The following is a 16460-nucleotide window of genomic DNA, read 5'->3' on the forward strand; positions in this document are numbered from 1 at the left end:
AAGTCAGTGTGAACTACAATAAGGCATTCCTCGGAGCATAACAGGTCTCTGACCACATCTTCATGGTTCTACTTATAGTAGCAGAAACTTCTGGCAGTGAGGCTACTAGAATAGTGCAGTCACCTCAACTGAAGGTCCTTCTGCCACTGGCCCCTGGAGTGATCTGCGGTGCCTGAGCAGCTCCACAGCTGGCTGGCTGGCTTCCCCTCACAAGGTCCATAAGGTTTATACATTCCTCTAGACCTCTCGCAGAGTCTTTTGTACCATGGCAGAAATGTTTATCAGGTGGGCCCTGTATAAGCATAGTAATATGGTTCTAAAGCCCTTAAATGTTTAGCTTTTGCAACACACCATAAGACCCAAATTCAAGATGTGAGATTCAGAGTGAGGAAGAAACTGGATGGGAAGGAGGGGATAGACTGATGGTTAGAAAAGATGACGAATTCTCATTTTATATGTGAAGAATGGCAGGTGTCTTTGGAATATCCAGGTATGAGACTCCACAAGTGGCTGGAAATAAAGCATGTGGAGACCTGAAGAGAGTTAAGAACAGTGACAGAGACCTAGCAGGCTTCAGCTACAGGTGACAGGGAGTCTGCACAGAGAAAATAAATGAAGAAAAGCTCATCAGCCTATGGAATCACATGTAAAGGGAGAGGAGAAAAAGTATAGTGAAAGAGCCTAAGAAAGAGAGATCAAAGACTGAGAGGTGATGAGAGCAGAGGGCTCTAAAGCCAAAAGGAGGTTAAAATTTCAAGGAAAGACTAGTCACCAGTGTTGAGTAACACAGAGCAGTCAGTGAGGACAAGAACAGAGGGCAGGCCAGTGGATTTGCAATCTGCATGTCACTGGTGACTTTCTAGAGGGGAACAAAGCTGAGTGATGTGGGTACTACAGGTTTCTCATGCTTTCTCAAAGTAGAGTGTTCCTATGAAACCAAAATGGCAGAAAGCAAAGAAGCAATTACCATTAATTTCTGTGGAAAAGTTTTTCAGCACTCCCAGACCCAAAATACAGCTTCTCTTAGGCTTTTCCAATACCTTAGGACACATCTTACTAATGAATGCACCAAATAAATCCAGATACAAGCACAGATGCTCACAGACACAGTCCAAAGCTACAGCGGCTTGATGCTGAGGTGCTGAGCGTAGTTCGCAGGCAAGGAGCTTGATGGGGCCCCTCTCATCTGGAACAGCTTGCTGCAAAATAAACACTGAATGTTATTTTCACTTTTCATCTTTTTTGTAACAGCAAAAATCCTCTTCAGATTTCTTTCAGTTAGCGAAAACAGGTACTAAGGTAGGTCTTTCATAAAATCAAAGTGGCAGAACACCAACTCTTAAATGTGTTTCCTTCATGGTTTTGACCAGTGTTTATTAATAAATTCCAGTTCCCTTTAGAGTTTTGATTTCATTATTTTCTGCCAAGGATTATCAGTTATTGTGCTATATGCCTGTTATCATTGAACATTATCACCTAACTTCCAAAGGAATTCTATTATTATTATTTTTCAGAGTTTGTGGTGAACCTCTGGCATGGGATAGACACTCAAGGAAAATTTGTTCAAAGAATGTGCAAAGGAAGAATGAATGAATGTGAATTTAGAAAGTGTGTGGAAAGAAAGTCTTTTCCCATATTGGAAATATAGTAAATATCTCATTTTTCAAAGTTAAATACAACCCTTTATATTTAAAAACTAGATATAATTAAGGATAGCTTGTACCCTAGAAGAGTATAATGAGAAAAGTATGGACTTGGGAAACAGACAAGCATGAGGACTGAATCCCAGCTATAGCATTTCATATCTGCAAAATGGGGTAATATTTTTCACTTCACAGGACAGATGGCAGAGTTGATTAAGATATTGAAAGATCCAATCATACGGCCCTACACAGAGGAACAGAATCGTAACTAACTGGTACCAATGGGAATTAGTATTAGCTATTAGCTATTCATCTTATAAGCTGTTTATTCAGATACTCAATATAGAAAACTACAGTAGTTTTCCATATAAATCGGCAGGAAAACCTCACCACCTTGGATCTAGAAAGATTGAATCACTTCTTTCTAGTCAGCTTTGCTAGAGAGGGTGCAACTCGAATCACCCAACAAAAGCAGGTCTGGTGAAGAAGGTCCATTCAGCGTCAACTCTCGGCCATTTCTCTCATTTCTAACCGGTGAACAGCCTGCATTATAAATCGTTGTCACACGTTAAAAAAATTTTTTTTTTACACCAGAAACTGCATTCATAACCATGGAAACGTCGAAGTCCTATTATATTTCAGCGTGGTTCCGAGGCCCACTTGGCACGCTTTGCAAGGAATTAAGGCGGGAGTAGAGGTCGGGGGTGGGCACAAGGGGGTGAGAGGGGCGTGGCGGTGGGGACAGGGGCCAAGTGACCACACGTACTGGAGCAGCTGAAGAACGAAAACTCTCCCTTTATGGCCAAATCATTTTTTAAAGCAAAAAAGAAAAACAACTACATTTCTTCCCCACCCCTTCCTGGCGCGAGCCGGACAGTCACACCCTATACCTCAAAGCGAGCGAAAGTCACTCTGCTCCCAGGACGGGGCCCACCGAAGTGGTACGGGCCCGAGCACGCGTCCGCCTGCTTCCTGCGGCTGGGCCCTTAGCCTCCGCCCCCTCCCGCCAGGGGCGAAGTCTCTCCAGCCGGGCGGGGCGGGGCAGCCGGGAGAGACTCCGCCCCACCTCTCGGGCCGCTACCCCGCCGCGCCCGGGCCCCGCGCCCCCCGCCCCGCCCCTGCTCCGCCCATCAGCGGGTGGCCCCGGGGGACGCAGGGGGAGGGGCGCGGAGGTGGCTGCCCCTAGATCCACGCAGCGCTCGGGAGCGTGCCCCGCACTTGACGCCTGCCCACGCTCAGATCCCGGCCGTGCACTTAGCGGTGAGTACCGGCCCGGAGGGACGGATGTCCCGGGGAAGGAGCGCCGGCCCCCCTCTTCCCGGAGGCAGACGGCGCGAGCCTCTTCCGAGGCGCGTGGAGCGGCCACGGGCTGGGTAGAGGCCGGGGAAGGCCCGGGGGAGAATCGGGGACGGACTGGCTCCTGGGGACTGACCTCTCCGCCTTGTCTGCAGCCTGTGCCGCGCGGGGGACAGGGTTCAGGGACTGGAAATGGCTCTCCTCGTCTCTCTGCCTCGGCTGTGCACGCCGCCGGAGAGTCCTCACAGAGGTTGTGCGGGCCTCGCTGGGAGTCCTCATCCAGGCTCTAAGGCCGGCCGAACTGGAGTATCCTCACCCCAAGGAGGGTGTGCGTTCCTCACTGGGGAGTCCTAACCCCAAGAAGGGTGTGCGGGTCTCACCAGAGAGTTCTCACCGCGCCCGGGCTTGCAGGATAGGGAAATCCACAGCTGGCAGATTGGGGAATCCACACCAAGTAATAAGGGGAAAATGGGGTGAGATGGAAGGGTTCGGCACAGAGCCTGCCCTAATGAATTCAGAGATCCAGGAAGGAGAATGGGCTGCCTTTCTTAATTCAGCCAGATATCTGAACGGCACGTCTTTCCTGCAACGTACTTAACATACATAACCCTCCTCACAAGCCTGAGGACGAGGGGTGGGCGGGGGATGGGCAGCCTCTTGGACAGCTGTTCTCAAACTTTTGAGGGGGCTCAAAAACCCCTTTACACTTAAAAACTAGCATACTAAGCTTTCGTTTATGTGGGTTATATCTTTTGATATTTACTATATATATAAAACAGAAAGTTTTACTATGTTTAATTGATTTTTTTTAAATAGTGGACCTATTTATATTAACAGAATTTTATTTTCTAAAATAGAATGTTACTGATAAGAGTGGCATTGTTTTATAGTTTTGCAGTCTCTTTAATGTCAGGTTTAATAGAAGTCAGCTGGATTCTTATATCCGCTTCTGCACTCAAGTCTGGTGCACTGTCACATCTTGTAGCCTCTGGAAAACTCCACTGTATACTCCTGAACACGTGACAGAGGAAAAGGCCAATTGCCTTTTGGTATTATTATGAAAGTTGTTTTGACCTTGTGGATTCCTAGAGTTCCTGCACCACACTTTGAGAGCCACTGGTGTAGGAAATGCTCTGGAGGCTTTAATCATTGGTCCTGCTTCTTGTTTGGCACGTTTGCTCTAAATGGAAACACATACAGCACCCCATGCACGGACAGTGTTAACCTCTGGTATTTAGGACCAAGCTTGACCTCACTGTGGCAATTTTTAGTAGTAGGTCTCCGCATAAGAGATGATGAGTCCCAGTGGCCTCCTGAAAATGCAGCAAGGTTCACAGATGGCTAGTTGTTCCTGTGCCCCAAGAGCTGATTTGTCTGTGCATCCAGATTGCGGCAGTGATGTGGCAAACAGGACCTGTGGGTTCAGCCAAATGCCCATGGGGAGCCTGTGCCAAGTGTGTAGGGGTTTGTGTGAGAGTTACCAAGTAGTCAAAAAGTCATTTCCAGAGAACACTGCCTTCCTTTCCGCCATGTTCACTGCTGTTTTTAGCTGTGTAGCCTTATTGGAATATCATGATAACCCAATTGTGGCATTCGTTCACTTTCCACTTTCAGAGATGTGCCACCTTGAGTGGCCCTTCCTCAGCTCCTACCAGAAAGCAATGTCCTGCATCGTGGTGTGTGGTAGGTGGGATCCCTCACTGGATTTTTCCTTGGCTTTATGCTCTGTCAGAACAAGTTCCAGATAGAAATTACATGCATATATACATCAAAGGAAGACAGTTCTCTAACTCTGTCCTCCCTTTTGCTCTTCCATCCACAGAGCTTCTCCTGCTCTGATGAAGCAGCTTGGATACTGCAGCTGATAGTTTAGAAATGTTGCAAGCAGGGACGCTTGGGTGGCTCAGTCGGTTAATCGTCTGGCTCTTGGTTTCAGCTCAGGTCATGATCTCATGGTTTCTGGGTTCGAACCCCACATTGGGCTCTGCAGACAGCGTGGAGCCTGCTTGGGATTCTCCGTCTCCCTCTTTCCCTGCTTGCTCTCTATCTCAATCTCAAAAAAATAAACTAAAAAAGAAATGTTGCAAGCATACGAGCATGTTTCATCTCTTGTTGCCCTGGCCACAGATGGGAGAAGGGAATGGAATCTAACCTCTGCATACCTGCCATGTTCTTGGAGTAAAGCTCCACTTTGATGGTGGGGTGTCATTCCTTTATCCCTTGAGCACGTATTTATGGACTGTCTACTTACCAAGTGCCCAGCTCTATACTGGACACTGGGGAAAATAGCACAAACAGGCAGTCCCTCTCTTTCTGGAGTTCACAGTCTGGTAGCCTCAGCATCTGCTGGTTAATTGAGACAGGCCACTGTCAAGTGTTCGCATGAAACCTGGTCTTGTGTGAAGAACACTACCTCTCCCTGATGTGAGCTTCAAAGCACATGCTGAAGAAGCCTGAGCCCCAAATTGTGAACATAATGATAAAAACCAACATTTATTACCATGGGCCTGGCAAAGAACTTCCTTTGCCTTCCTTCCTCTACTCTTCCTTTTATGAAGGACATAACTCCCTGTGAAGCAGCCAGACTCTACTGGGAAATGATTTCCAGCCTGGTTCCAGTCCCTGGGCCAACCTTGGGCAAGACACTCTCTCTGGGCCTCAGTGTCTTCATCTTTAAAGTAGGCGGTTGAGGGGTGCCTGGGTGGCTCAGTCGATTAAGTGTCCGACTTCAGCTCAGGCACATCATGATCTTACAGTTCATGGGTTCGAGCCCCGCATCAGGCTCTGTGCTGACAGCTCAGAGTCTGGAGCCTGCTTCAGATTCTGTGTGTGTCTCTCTCTGCCCCTCCACAACTCTCTCTCTCTCAAAAATAAATAAACATTAAAAATTTAAATAAAAAAATAAAGTACGTTTGGGCCACTGATGTCCTGAGGAACCAGTCGTTTGCTGGAGCTAGTTTGCACTAGCATTTGTGGCCATCTCTTCCCAATTCTGTGTTCAGTGACATCACATTTTTTAGCTTGAGGTAAGCCATTATGGAACTATTGACACCATGGAGATCAGCAAATGGTATAATCCAGGGCTCCCCTGTGGCCGAGAGCAAGTGATTAAACGTTTACCAGCACACCATTGCTACTGTCAGAGCCAGGGCGCTTTTTGTTTGTTTGTACAGTTGACCCTTGAACAACATGGAGGTTAGGGGGACTGACCCCTCCTACGCAGTAGAAAATCCAAGTAAAACTTTTAACTCCCCAAACACTTAACTATTAATAGCCTAGTGCTGACCAGAAGCCTTACCAATAGCATAAATAATTAATGCATAATTTTGTGTGTTACATTAATTATATGCTGTATTCTTATAATAAAGCTAGAGAAAAAAAAATGTTAAGAAAACCGTAAGGAAAATGCATATATTTTACTGAGAACATTTACTTTATTGGGAACAATTTGTAGATAAGTGGACCCATGCAGTTCAAACCCTTGTTGTTCAAGGGTCATCTGTATTTAAAAAAAAAAAAAAAAACTCTTCAGCCTGGACAAAGACACTGAATATGGAGTATGTGATTCAATTCCTCCAGAACTTTTGGTAGGGAAAAAACAATCTGTTTTTTACCCTATTCTAGAATGTGAGTCAGCAAACGTTTCTGTAAGGAGGCAGAGTATTTTAGGTTTTGTGGGTTCTACAGTCTCTTACTACTCAGCTCTGCTGTTGTAATGTGAAACAGCTGAAGACAGTATGCAAACAAATGGGCACAGCTGGGTTCCAATAAAACTTTACTCACAAATACAGGTACTAGGCCATAGTTTGCAGACCCATCTCAGAATGTCAGAACAGGAGCCATGCTTCAAGGAGGTAATTTCATGGAAAAGGATATTCTTTAGGACTATATCCATGAAGAGCAGAGACTTGATACTCTAAGACAGATATAGCTGGAAGTGGCAACTGCAAAGGATTTGGAATCAATCGAGAAAGAATCCATAGTAGGTTGTTTAAAGCCAAGTATGTTCACGTTTTGAGGACACAGCCATGTATGGTGAGTAGGGGAAGGTGTTTTAATTCCCAACTGCCATTCAGAAGCTGTCTCAGTCTAAGCCAGCATGTGAATTTTGGGTGTTGTTATGCAAAAATCAGTAGTGCATCTAATAGCTATTCTGATTCCAGGGAGAAGGACAAAAGTAATGTTTAAAAAAAGGAAGGAAAATCCTCATTATATGTGTTTATATTTTATATACTGTATATATACATTATATATATGTATACCTACATATATGCATATTTGCATGTCTGTATACCTAAGGTATGTGGCTGTGCTATTACTTTTCCATGTATTTTTTAAATGCTAATTTTTGAGAAGGCAAGCATGCATGCATATGTTGGGGAGGGGGGATGGGTAGACAGAGATGGGGAGAGAGAATCCCAAGCAGCCTCCGTGTTGTCAGCACAAAGCCCGACGTGGGGCTCGAACTAACAAACCATGACCTCATGACCTGAGCTGAAGTCGAAAGTCCAACTGACTGAACCACCCAGGTGCCCCTGCTCGTCCATGTATTTAAAATAGGTAATGTTTGGAAGTACCTGTAGCTAGTTCTTGGCAGTGAAATGGGGTAGAAGAAAGCTGGGAACTTTTACTTATTACTCTTTGTAATACTATGTGTATGCCTACCCTTCAACATTCATGTATGTATTCATGCCTTTCCAACCTAAAAATAAAACAAAAAAACTAAGATCCCAAAACCTATATTTTTTAAAGGAAAACAGGATTATTTCTCTGGTGACCATGTTACTACCACCCTTTCTCCCCCAATAAAACAAATTATTTTGGGGCACCTAGGTGGCTCAGTTGGTTGAGCCTCCGATTTCAGCTTAGGTCTTGATCTCATGGTTCTTGGGTTAGAGCCCCGCATCAGACTTGCTGCTCTCAGTGCAGAGCCTGCTCCAGATCTTCTGCCCTGCCCCCCCTGCTCACCCTCACTCTCAAAAATAAAACATTAAAAAAAATTGTTAACATATTATTTTAATTGTCACATCACAATTCTGAACTAGTATATATACTAGTGTATATTAGTTCAAAATAATATTGGGAAAGAGGACTTTCAGAGCAAAACATTTTATTAAATGGTATTTTTTTTAACCCCTTGTCCAAGGTTACAAGTACCAGTGTTCCTTAGTGGACTCTTATGCAGCCCTTAAACTAGTGCTGTAAAATGTTGTTTCATGAGATGCCATGAAGTACAGTTTTTACATTTAAAACCGTGTTACCCACGAATATTTTCCTGTGATCCTGTTTTTATGAGGAGAGAAAGCAGGTGCACGTATACATGGGTGAACACACCCACGGACAAAGGCAAAGGGTTTACCAAATGCTGAGTAGTTTCCTCTTGGTGATGGGGTACCACTGATTTTTTACTTCTCTTCACTTTGCTTATCAGTATTTTCTAGCAAGTATTAAACAGGTATTAAATTTTAAAAATTTTTTAATTTTTTTTTTATTTTTGAGAGAGAGAGAGAACATGAGCATGGAAGGAGCAGAGAGAGAGGGAGACAAAGAATCCAAAGCAGGCTCCACACTCTGAGCTGTCAGCACAGAGCCCGACTCAGGGCTCAAACTTACAAAGTGTGAGATCATGACCTGAGCTGAGGTTGGAGGCTTAACCCAGGTGCCCTAAGTATTAAATTTGATATAAGCATTAAAATTGAACAACCGTTACATTTGATATGACCAAAAATAATCACCCAGTTACTTAATACAAAGGGACAACACAGTTGCCTTCATTTTTCTTAGACTGAGTTACTCCTTACTTGCCTAGCAGCAGCTGCCTCTCCCTTTCTGCCAGTGAGAAGTAGAGGAACAAGTATGGAGCAAAAGGTGTGGAGAACCAAAAAAGGGTAGCTGATAGACTTTAGTCACATGGTGCCTTGTCTGCTTCCCTGGGGAGCAGCTCCAACCTCAGCCCTTTCTTCTCCCTCCAGCTGACCCAGAGGTCAGAAAGGTCATAGGAATCTCACTGTCACCTGAAAAGCCATCAGCTGACCATTTCCCTAGGTTGATCGGCTTGCATTTCTTGCTTAGCTGTTTTTCAATGCAACATGTCAAACATAGACCTGGAGAGTATAAATCCCCAGCTTCAACAGTTATGAACATTAACATTTGGCCTATCTTTCCCCCAAATTCACTTCCTTTTTTTCCCTATTCCAGGAGATAGCATCTTATTTTCAACTGTATAAATTAACAAAAAATTATTCTTTGTTGGGTCTTTTTAGTAAAAAGCATGCACTGGTGCTGTAGCAAAAATCTCTACATTCTGCCCTGTCAGCCCAACTGAACAACTGTGCAGTCCTTGAACGCTTGCTGTGTTGTCCTGCTTCACTGCTTTTGCATTTGATCTCCTCTCTGCCTACGAGTCTAAATCAGCCTTCCCTCATTCCTTCTCCCAATTCTCTATAAGGCCTTTCTTGATTCCCCTGGTTATAGCTGTGTCTTTTCTGTGACCTTCCTTATAACCCTTATCATGTTACTGTTACTTGTGTGCTTATCTTAGTCTCCTTGTTAGATAGTACTCATCTTATAAAACTCTTCTAAAACAGGGAATGTTTTCCTTATCTCCCTTTCTTCTGTGGTACTTAGCAAAGCTTAATGCAGAGAAGTTGCTCGGAAATACATATGCTAAGTTAATTTGAATTGAGTTCATTAAAGAAAATTTTTTATTATAAAAGAGATGCACCACATTCAAAGGAAAATGTTCAGAGATGGCCTAGGACCGAGAACATTTCATCTCACCTGCAAGGATTTTAAAAGAGTTTAAAGAATTGTGATGAAAAGAATCCTCCATTTGAACCAATATGAAAAGGCAACTTTTTATGAGGAAAATAATTTTTCTTTGTAATCTGTTGTCATTTTTTTTCACATATATATCTGGAGACTGTAGCTCTTCTCTGATTTTATTTTATTAATGTTTGTTTATTTTTGAGAGAGAGCATGCATGAGTGGGGGAGGGGCAGAGAGATAGGGACAGAGGATCCAAAGTGGGCTCTGTGCTTAAAGCAGATGCGGGGCTTGATGTCACAAACCATGAAATCATGACCTGAGCAGAAGTCCGACATTCAACTGAGCCACCCAGGAGCCCCTCTTCTCTGATTTTAGAATGCTTTTTTACCCCACTAATTAAGAGTGAGTCTGATTATGTTTTAGAATATCCATTGTGTTTTAAGATACAGATTTAAGGAGCCCACAGGTGGCTTAGCTGATTTGGCTCAGGTCATGATCTCATGGCTCACCTTGTGAGTTTGAGCTCAGAGCCTGATCTGTCTCCATCTTTCTCTGCCCCTCTCCCGCTTGGGTTTTCTCTCTCTCTCTCTCTCTCTCTCTCTCTCTCTCTCTCTCTCAAAATATAAATAAACATTAAAAAAAGAAGATGTAGATTTAAACCTTCAGTAAAAGAAATGGGCTACTTTTAGGACCCACACGCCCCGTGAAGTAAGTTGATAGCAATCTCATGAATAATGGTAGCTCACAGGTATAGAGTTCCAATGTACACTGTGCTTTCACCTATTCCCTTGTTTTATTATCACAGCAGCCCTCGTGAACTGGGCACAGGAGTGCAGGGCAGGTATTATTACCTTAAATCTGCAAAGAAGTAAACTCCGGTTTAGGGAGATGGAGTGAATCTTGCCTGTGGTAAAAAGTGGTGACTCTGATTTTAAATGTGTATTGGAAACCATAGGACTTTGGGATTGGGTGCTGCAAACATGCAAAAGTAAGAAACTGTCTTTTTCAGTACTATATGTCTTTGGGGGACAGACCAAGTTTTGGAGGTTAAGTATGGATCCCTTAATGCCATAGAACCACCAGAGTGATCTCATACTTTCGGAACCAATCATTTCTCAGATTCCTCTTCTGCCTTAGTCGTTTGTTGAAAAAGTCAATCCACCTTCTATTGAATTAGCGCGGCTGTTGTGTGTGAATGCTGGTGTGGTTTTCATTCCCTTTTCTTGACTTGAAGAGAGCTCTGGACAAGCCCATATTTGGATAGTGTGACTTGCCTGGGCTGTTGCTCAAATAAACGTGTATGGAGGACTTATTCCTTATCCTCATCATCCTTTTACAACCATTATTGTAAAATTACAAAGCACAGTACACACTGTAGCGTAGTTCATGAAGAAGGGGTGCCAGTCTAAGATTGTCCTCCTGCACGATCAAGGAAAAACAAGAAGTGAATACATCATTGCTGACGGTCTGTTATATGCAAGAGCTGTGCTAGAACAGTCATGCCAGAAGTACAGTTCTGTACTCGTGGTGGCATAAAGACCAGCCGCAGGTTTGGTTTTAAGGGTGGTATGTTTCATAAAACCCCTTATTTGCTCAGTTAAGAATCAGTTGCGTTTTAAATGCTGGTTTGGCTGTGTTACTGACATCAACGTATCCTTTCAAAGTTACCTATCATGCAGATTTTGCCAAAATCAAGGATATTTTAGGGGAAATAGAGGTTGACTAGTCTTAACATATGTACCTTCGAGTGTGAAATTTGTTTTAATACGAGATTACATTTTTTAAATCCAATTGGTTAATTTGGGTTTTTGTATAAGGAGTGACTGTAAGTTCTATCACCTATGCTGCCTACCGGGAGGAGACATGGAGCTAGAATCAGCCCTGGCATCACAGGGCCTGAGTTGAACTCCCAGCTTGGCCACTGACCAAGCCACAAGGCCTCGGCAGGTTACTTAACCCCTCCAACCCTCAATCTTGCCAACTGTAAAATGGGATGGTGATGCCTTTCTCACAGGGTTGCTGATGGACCACATTAGACAACATGGCTGAGGTGCCTGGTACCCCACAGGCACTCTGCACATGTCACTGGGCTGTAGTGCTCATGGATTGATGTAGCGTTCATGGCACGATGCCTACACATTGCTGCCATTCTTCTGAACTCTTGTCCCAGCCCCGAGCTCCTGAGCTCCAGATCCACCTATGCAACTGCTTGCTGGATGTCTTCATCCCAAGGTCACTGTAGCCAAAACCAGCATCTTGGCTCCAGTCTTGGTCATTGGCTCTGCCATTTTGTCCAAATGAGGCATATAGGAGCTATCCTAGACCCCTTCTTCATTTCTCACCCTCAGTCCATTCTGTTTTTTTTTTTGAAATGGTAGAACAGTGTTTATTTGTAGATGCCATGCTTACCTCAGTTGAAAATCATACAGAATCCACACAAACTATCAGAACTAATGAGGATAGCAAAATTTCAGGATAAGGGCCAAATAAAAATAATTCAGTTGTATTTCTGTATGCTAACGACAAACAACCAGAAATTGAAAAATATTTATTTATTTTTTGTGTTTTTAAATATTTATTTATTTTGAGAGAGAGAGTACACATGAGCATGAGTGGGGGCAGAGCAGAGAGAGAATCTCAAGCACATTCCAGGCATTATGACCTGAGTCAAAACCCAGGTGCCCCTTAAGTTGTGTTTTTTTTTTTCTTTCTTTAAAATTTTTTAATGTTTTTTTTTGAAACCATTTTATTTAATTTATTTTTTAAATTTACATCCAAGTTAGCATATAGTGCAACAGTGATTTCAGGAGTAGATTCCTTAGTGCCCCTTACCCATTTAGCCCATCCCTCCTTCCACAACCCCTCCAATAACCTTCTGTTTGTTTCCATGTTTAAGAGTCTTTTATGTTCTTTCCCCCTCCCTGTTTTTATATTATTTTTGCTTTCCTTCTGTTCATCTGTTTTGTATCTTAAAGTCCTCGTATGAGTGAAGTCATGTATTTGTCTTTCTCTGACTAATTTCGCTTAGCATAATACCCTCTAGTTCCATCCACGTAGTTGTAAATGGCAAGATTTCATTCTTTTTGATTGCCGAGTAATACTCCATTGTATATGTATACCACGTCTTTATCCATTCATCCATTGATGGACATTTGGACTCTTTCCACACTTTGGCTATTGTCGATAGTGCTGCTATAAACATTGGGGTGCATGTGCCCCTTCAAAACAGCACACCTGTATCCCTTGGATAAATGCCTAGTAGTGCAATTGCTGGGTCGTAGGGTAGTTCTATTTTTAGTTTTTGAGGAACCTCCATGCTGTTTTCAAGAGTGGCTGCACCAGTTTGCATTCCTGCCAGCAGTGCAAAAGAGAGCCTCTTTCTCTGCGTCCTCACCAACATCTGTTGTTGCCTGAGTTGTTAATGTTAGCCATTCTGACAGGTGTGAGGTGGTGTCTCATTGTGGTTTTGATTTGTATTTCCCTGATGATGAGTGATATTGAGCGTTTTTTCATGTGTCATTTGGCCATCTGGATGTCTTCTTTGGAGAAGTGTCTATTCATGTCTTTTGCCCATTTCTTCACTGGAGTATTTGTTTTTTGGGTGTTGAGTTTGGTAAGTTCTGTATAGATTTTGGATACTAACCCTTTATCTGACATGTTGTTTGCAAATATCTTCTCCCATTCCATTGGTTGCCTTTTAGTTTTGCTGATTATTTCCTTCACCGTGCAGAAGCATTTTATTTTGATGAGATCCCCATAGTTCATTTTTGCTTTTGTTTCCCTTGCCTCTGGAGACATGTTAAGAAGTTGCTGCAGCCAGGGTCACAGAGGTTTTTGCCTGCTTTCTCCTTGAGGATTTTGATGACTTCCTGTCTTATGTTTAGGTTTTTCATCCATTTTGAGTTTATTTTTGTGTATGGTATAGGAAAGTGGTCCAGGTTCATTTTTCGGCATGTCACTGTCCAGTTTTCCCAGCACCATTTGCTGAAGAGACCGTGTTTATTCCATTGGATATTCTTTCCTGCTTTGTCAAAGATTAGTTGGCCATACGTTTGTGGGCCCATTTCTGGGTTCTCTATTCTGTTCCATTGACCTAAGTGTCTGTTTTTGTGCCAGTACCATACTGTCTTCATGGTAACAGCTTTGTAATACAGTTTGAATTCCGTCCATTCTGCTTTCTTAATTCTCACTGAGATATATTGCCTCTGACCTCTCTTTCTGACTATAACCTGCCTCCCCAACACCAGTCCAGCATCCTTCTCCTGAGGCAGTCCCCCAGACTACCAGAGTGATCTCAGAAAATCAAATCAGGTCTTGAAGCATCCAGACTAGAATCCTTTAATGGTGCCCCTGTCTTCAGGATAAATCTGAACCTTTTTGTGAAGCCCCTTGTGGTGGGGACCCTGCCCGCTTCCTTTCCCTCCTCACTTAGCTCTGCCCACATACCTCCTGTACTTCATCCACCTGGGCCTGCTTTATGATTTCCACAGGGTCACACTTCCATGCCTTTGTGTGCTGTGTTCTCTGCCCCAAATATACTTTCATTGACTCCCTCCATTCGTGAAGTTCTGGTTTTGCCTGTCCCTGGAGGTCTTCATGCCCCGCCTCCCAGGCTGGATTAGCTGTTCTCCCAAGAGGTTTCTTTATCACCATTCACCACTGCTGTAGCATGGATCTCATGATATTGTCATTAATTCCTCCTGTCCAGTCTATGTGTGACTGAAGAGCAATGGGGACTGTGTTCCTTTATCCCAGTTGCCTATAAATGTCAAATGTATGGGGGCGCCTGGGTGGCTCAGTCGGTTAAGCGTCCAACTTCAGCTCAGGTCACGATCTCGCGGTCCATGAGTTCAAGCCCCGCGTCGGGCTCTGGGCTGATGGCTCAGAGCCTGGAGCCTGCTTCCGATTCTGTGCCTCCCTTTCTCTCTGCCCCTCTCCCGTTCATGCTCTGTCTCTCTCTGTCTCAAAAATAAATAAACGTTAAAAAAAATTAAAAAAAAAAAATGTCAAATGTATGAATGAATTTACATCCTGTCTCTTAGACAATCCAGAGAGGCCCAGGTGCCAAATATGTCTAATGCTATTTTATTACTTGTTATGTCTTTGATGCCATGAAAGGGCATTTGCATATAGATGCCATGCCACTCTCTGGGCCACTGAGATAGGGTGAAGGCTTAGCTGCTTAAGAGGTAGGCTTTAGAGTGTGATGGACTTGATTTTGAGTTCCAGCTCCCCCTTTCAATACACCTGATATTTAGCTTCGGTTTCCAGCTCTGAACCACATCACTGAACTGCTCTGGGGAAAGAATGTGATGGTCAGAAAACAGGAGCATCGGGTCATCCTGACAGTTGTCTTTCTTTTGGAAAATCAATAAATACATGGGTTTATACCTCAAGCTTCTGAGAACTCTGTTAGCATGAGTCATCATTCTTAAGTCCAGTTCTGAGGTGAGTGAGGGTTGATGACCTCAGAAACTTGGGAAATTCATGGAGATAAATGCTGCCCTCTGAGACCCTGGCAGCCTGACACCCTGCCTCTTGTAGCGACACTCTTTCTAGTTCCTAAAATTTGAGTTAGAAAAGTTCATTACCAAACATCTATACAATTTGTTCAGAAGCTTGAGGAAATCATGCAGCTTTTCTTAAAGAATGGATATCAACTAGGCCTGCCCCATAATGCTTTTAAAAACACAGTGGTCTGCCCCTACCCCGCTCCTCTCGCCTCAAAAGTTAGATGCAATAGGGGGTCGCCTGGGTGGCTCAGTCAGTTAAGTGTCCGACTTAGGCTCAGGTCATGATCTCATGGTTTGAGCCCCAAGTCCGGCTCTGTGCTGACAACTCAGAGCCTGGAGCCTGCTTCGGATTCTGTGTCTTCCTTTCTCTCTCTGCTCCTCCCTCACTCATGCTCATTTGCTCGCCCTCTCTCTCTCTCTTTCTCTCAAAAATAAATAAACCTTAAAAAAATTTTTTTGTAAGTTAGATGCTATAGGACTTGGTTATGCAAAATGTCACTTTTGGGGTGTCTGCAGGTGTCATTTTTGAAGCCCCACTGATAACTGTGGGTTACTGCAGGGTAGGAGACCCACATTCCAAGAAGAGGCTGAAGACTGACCTTTATGAGGAGAGGATGAGATCAGGAGCAGACGGCTGGGTCAGGACGCCTGGGGGGCCCTGCCCTGCTTCTTCCTTTCTGACCAAATGTTTTATGACCCCACGATGACTTTCCTGGAAGTATAAATTCTGAAGTTGACAAGCCCTTTTGTGAAACTGCTTCTATTAGACCACAGTGATATCAAAAATTAAAACTATTTCTGTTCTTTTGAGTTTGTGCTACTGCAGTTAATTTAAAATGAACTTAAAGAATGTGTCAGGTAAGTCTTCCTCCTTGGGAATTACATATGATGTTGTGCTGTCTTCACCAGCAAGCCTAGAACTGGGAGTCTTGACAAGGCACAGGGGCTATTCCCTCAGACAGTGCAGTGGCCATGGCCCCTGTCCCCCAAATCCTGTCTGTTGCCTTTGGCAGTGGTTGTGTATGTCTGCTGAGTGAGTCATGATCATCTTAATGATACATCCTAAAAATTTCCAGTGTTACTTAATAATGAAGTTCAAGGAAACAGAAGGGTTAGATTTCAGGAAGCTAGCTACTTTTTAAATGTAATCTAGTATTTTCACATTATGACTTAATTTCATATCAGACTTTAACAAATTCCAGTGTTGGGAATCTACAGTTAATTTAAACCAAGTGTAAAG

General features: G+C 43.6%; 1 protein-coding gene across 1 annotated transcript in view; it reads left to right on the forward strand.

Annotated features, from left to right (window-relative positions):
* The first annotated feature begins 2780 nt into the window (after positions 1-2780).
* The window catches only part of ACO1 (aconitase 1), a 65676-nt gene continuing 51996 nt past the window's right edge, over positions 2781-16460 (forward strand). The window contains exon 1 of the mRNA XM_019424186.2: positions 2781-2903. The gene's annotated coding sequence lies outside the window, so the exon portion shown is untranslated. The remainder of the gene's footprint in view (positions 2904-16460) is intronic.

Source organism: Panthera pardus, unplaced genomic scaffold (genome assembly GCF_024362965.1).
Source record: "Panthera pardus isolate Hobbes unplaced genomic scaffold, ASM2436296v1 HiC_scaffold_20, whole genome shotgun sequence".
NCBI lineage: Eukaryota > Metazoa > Chordata > Mammalia > Carnivora > Felidae > Panthera > Panthera pardus.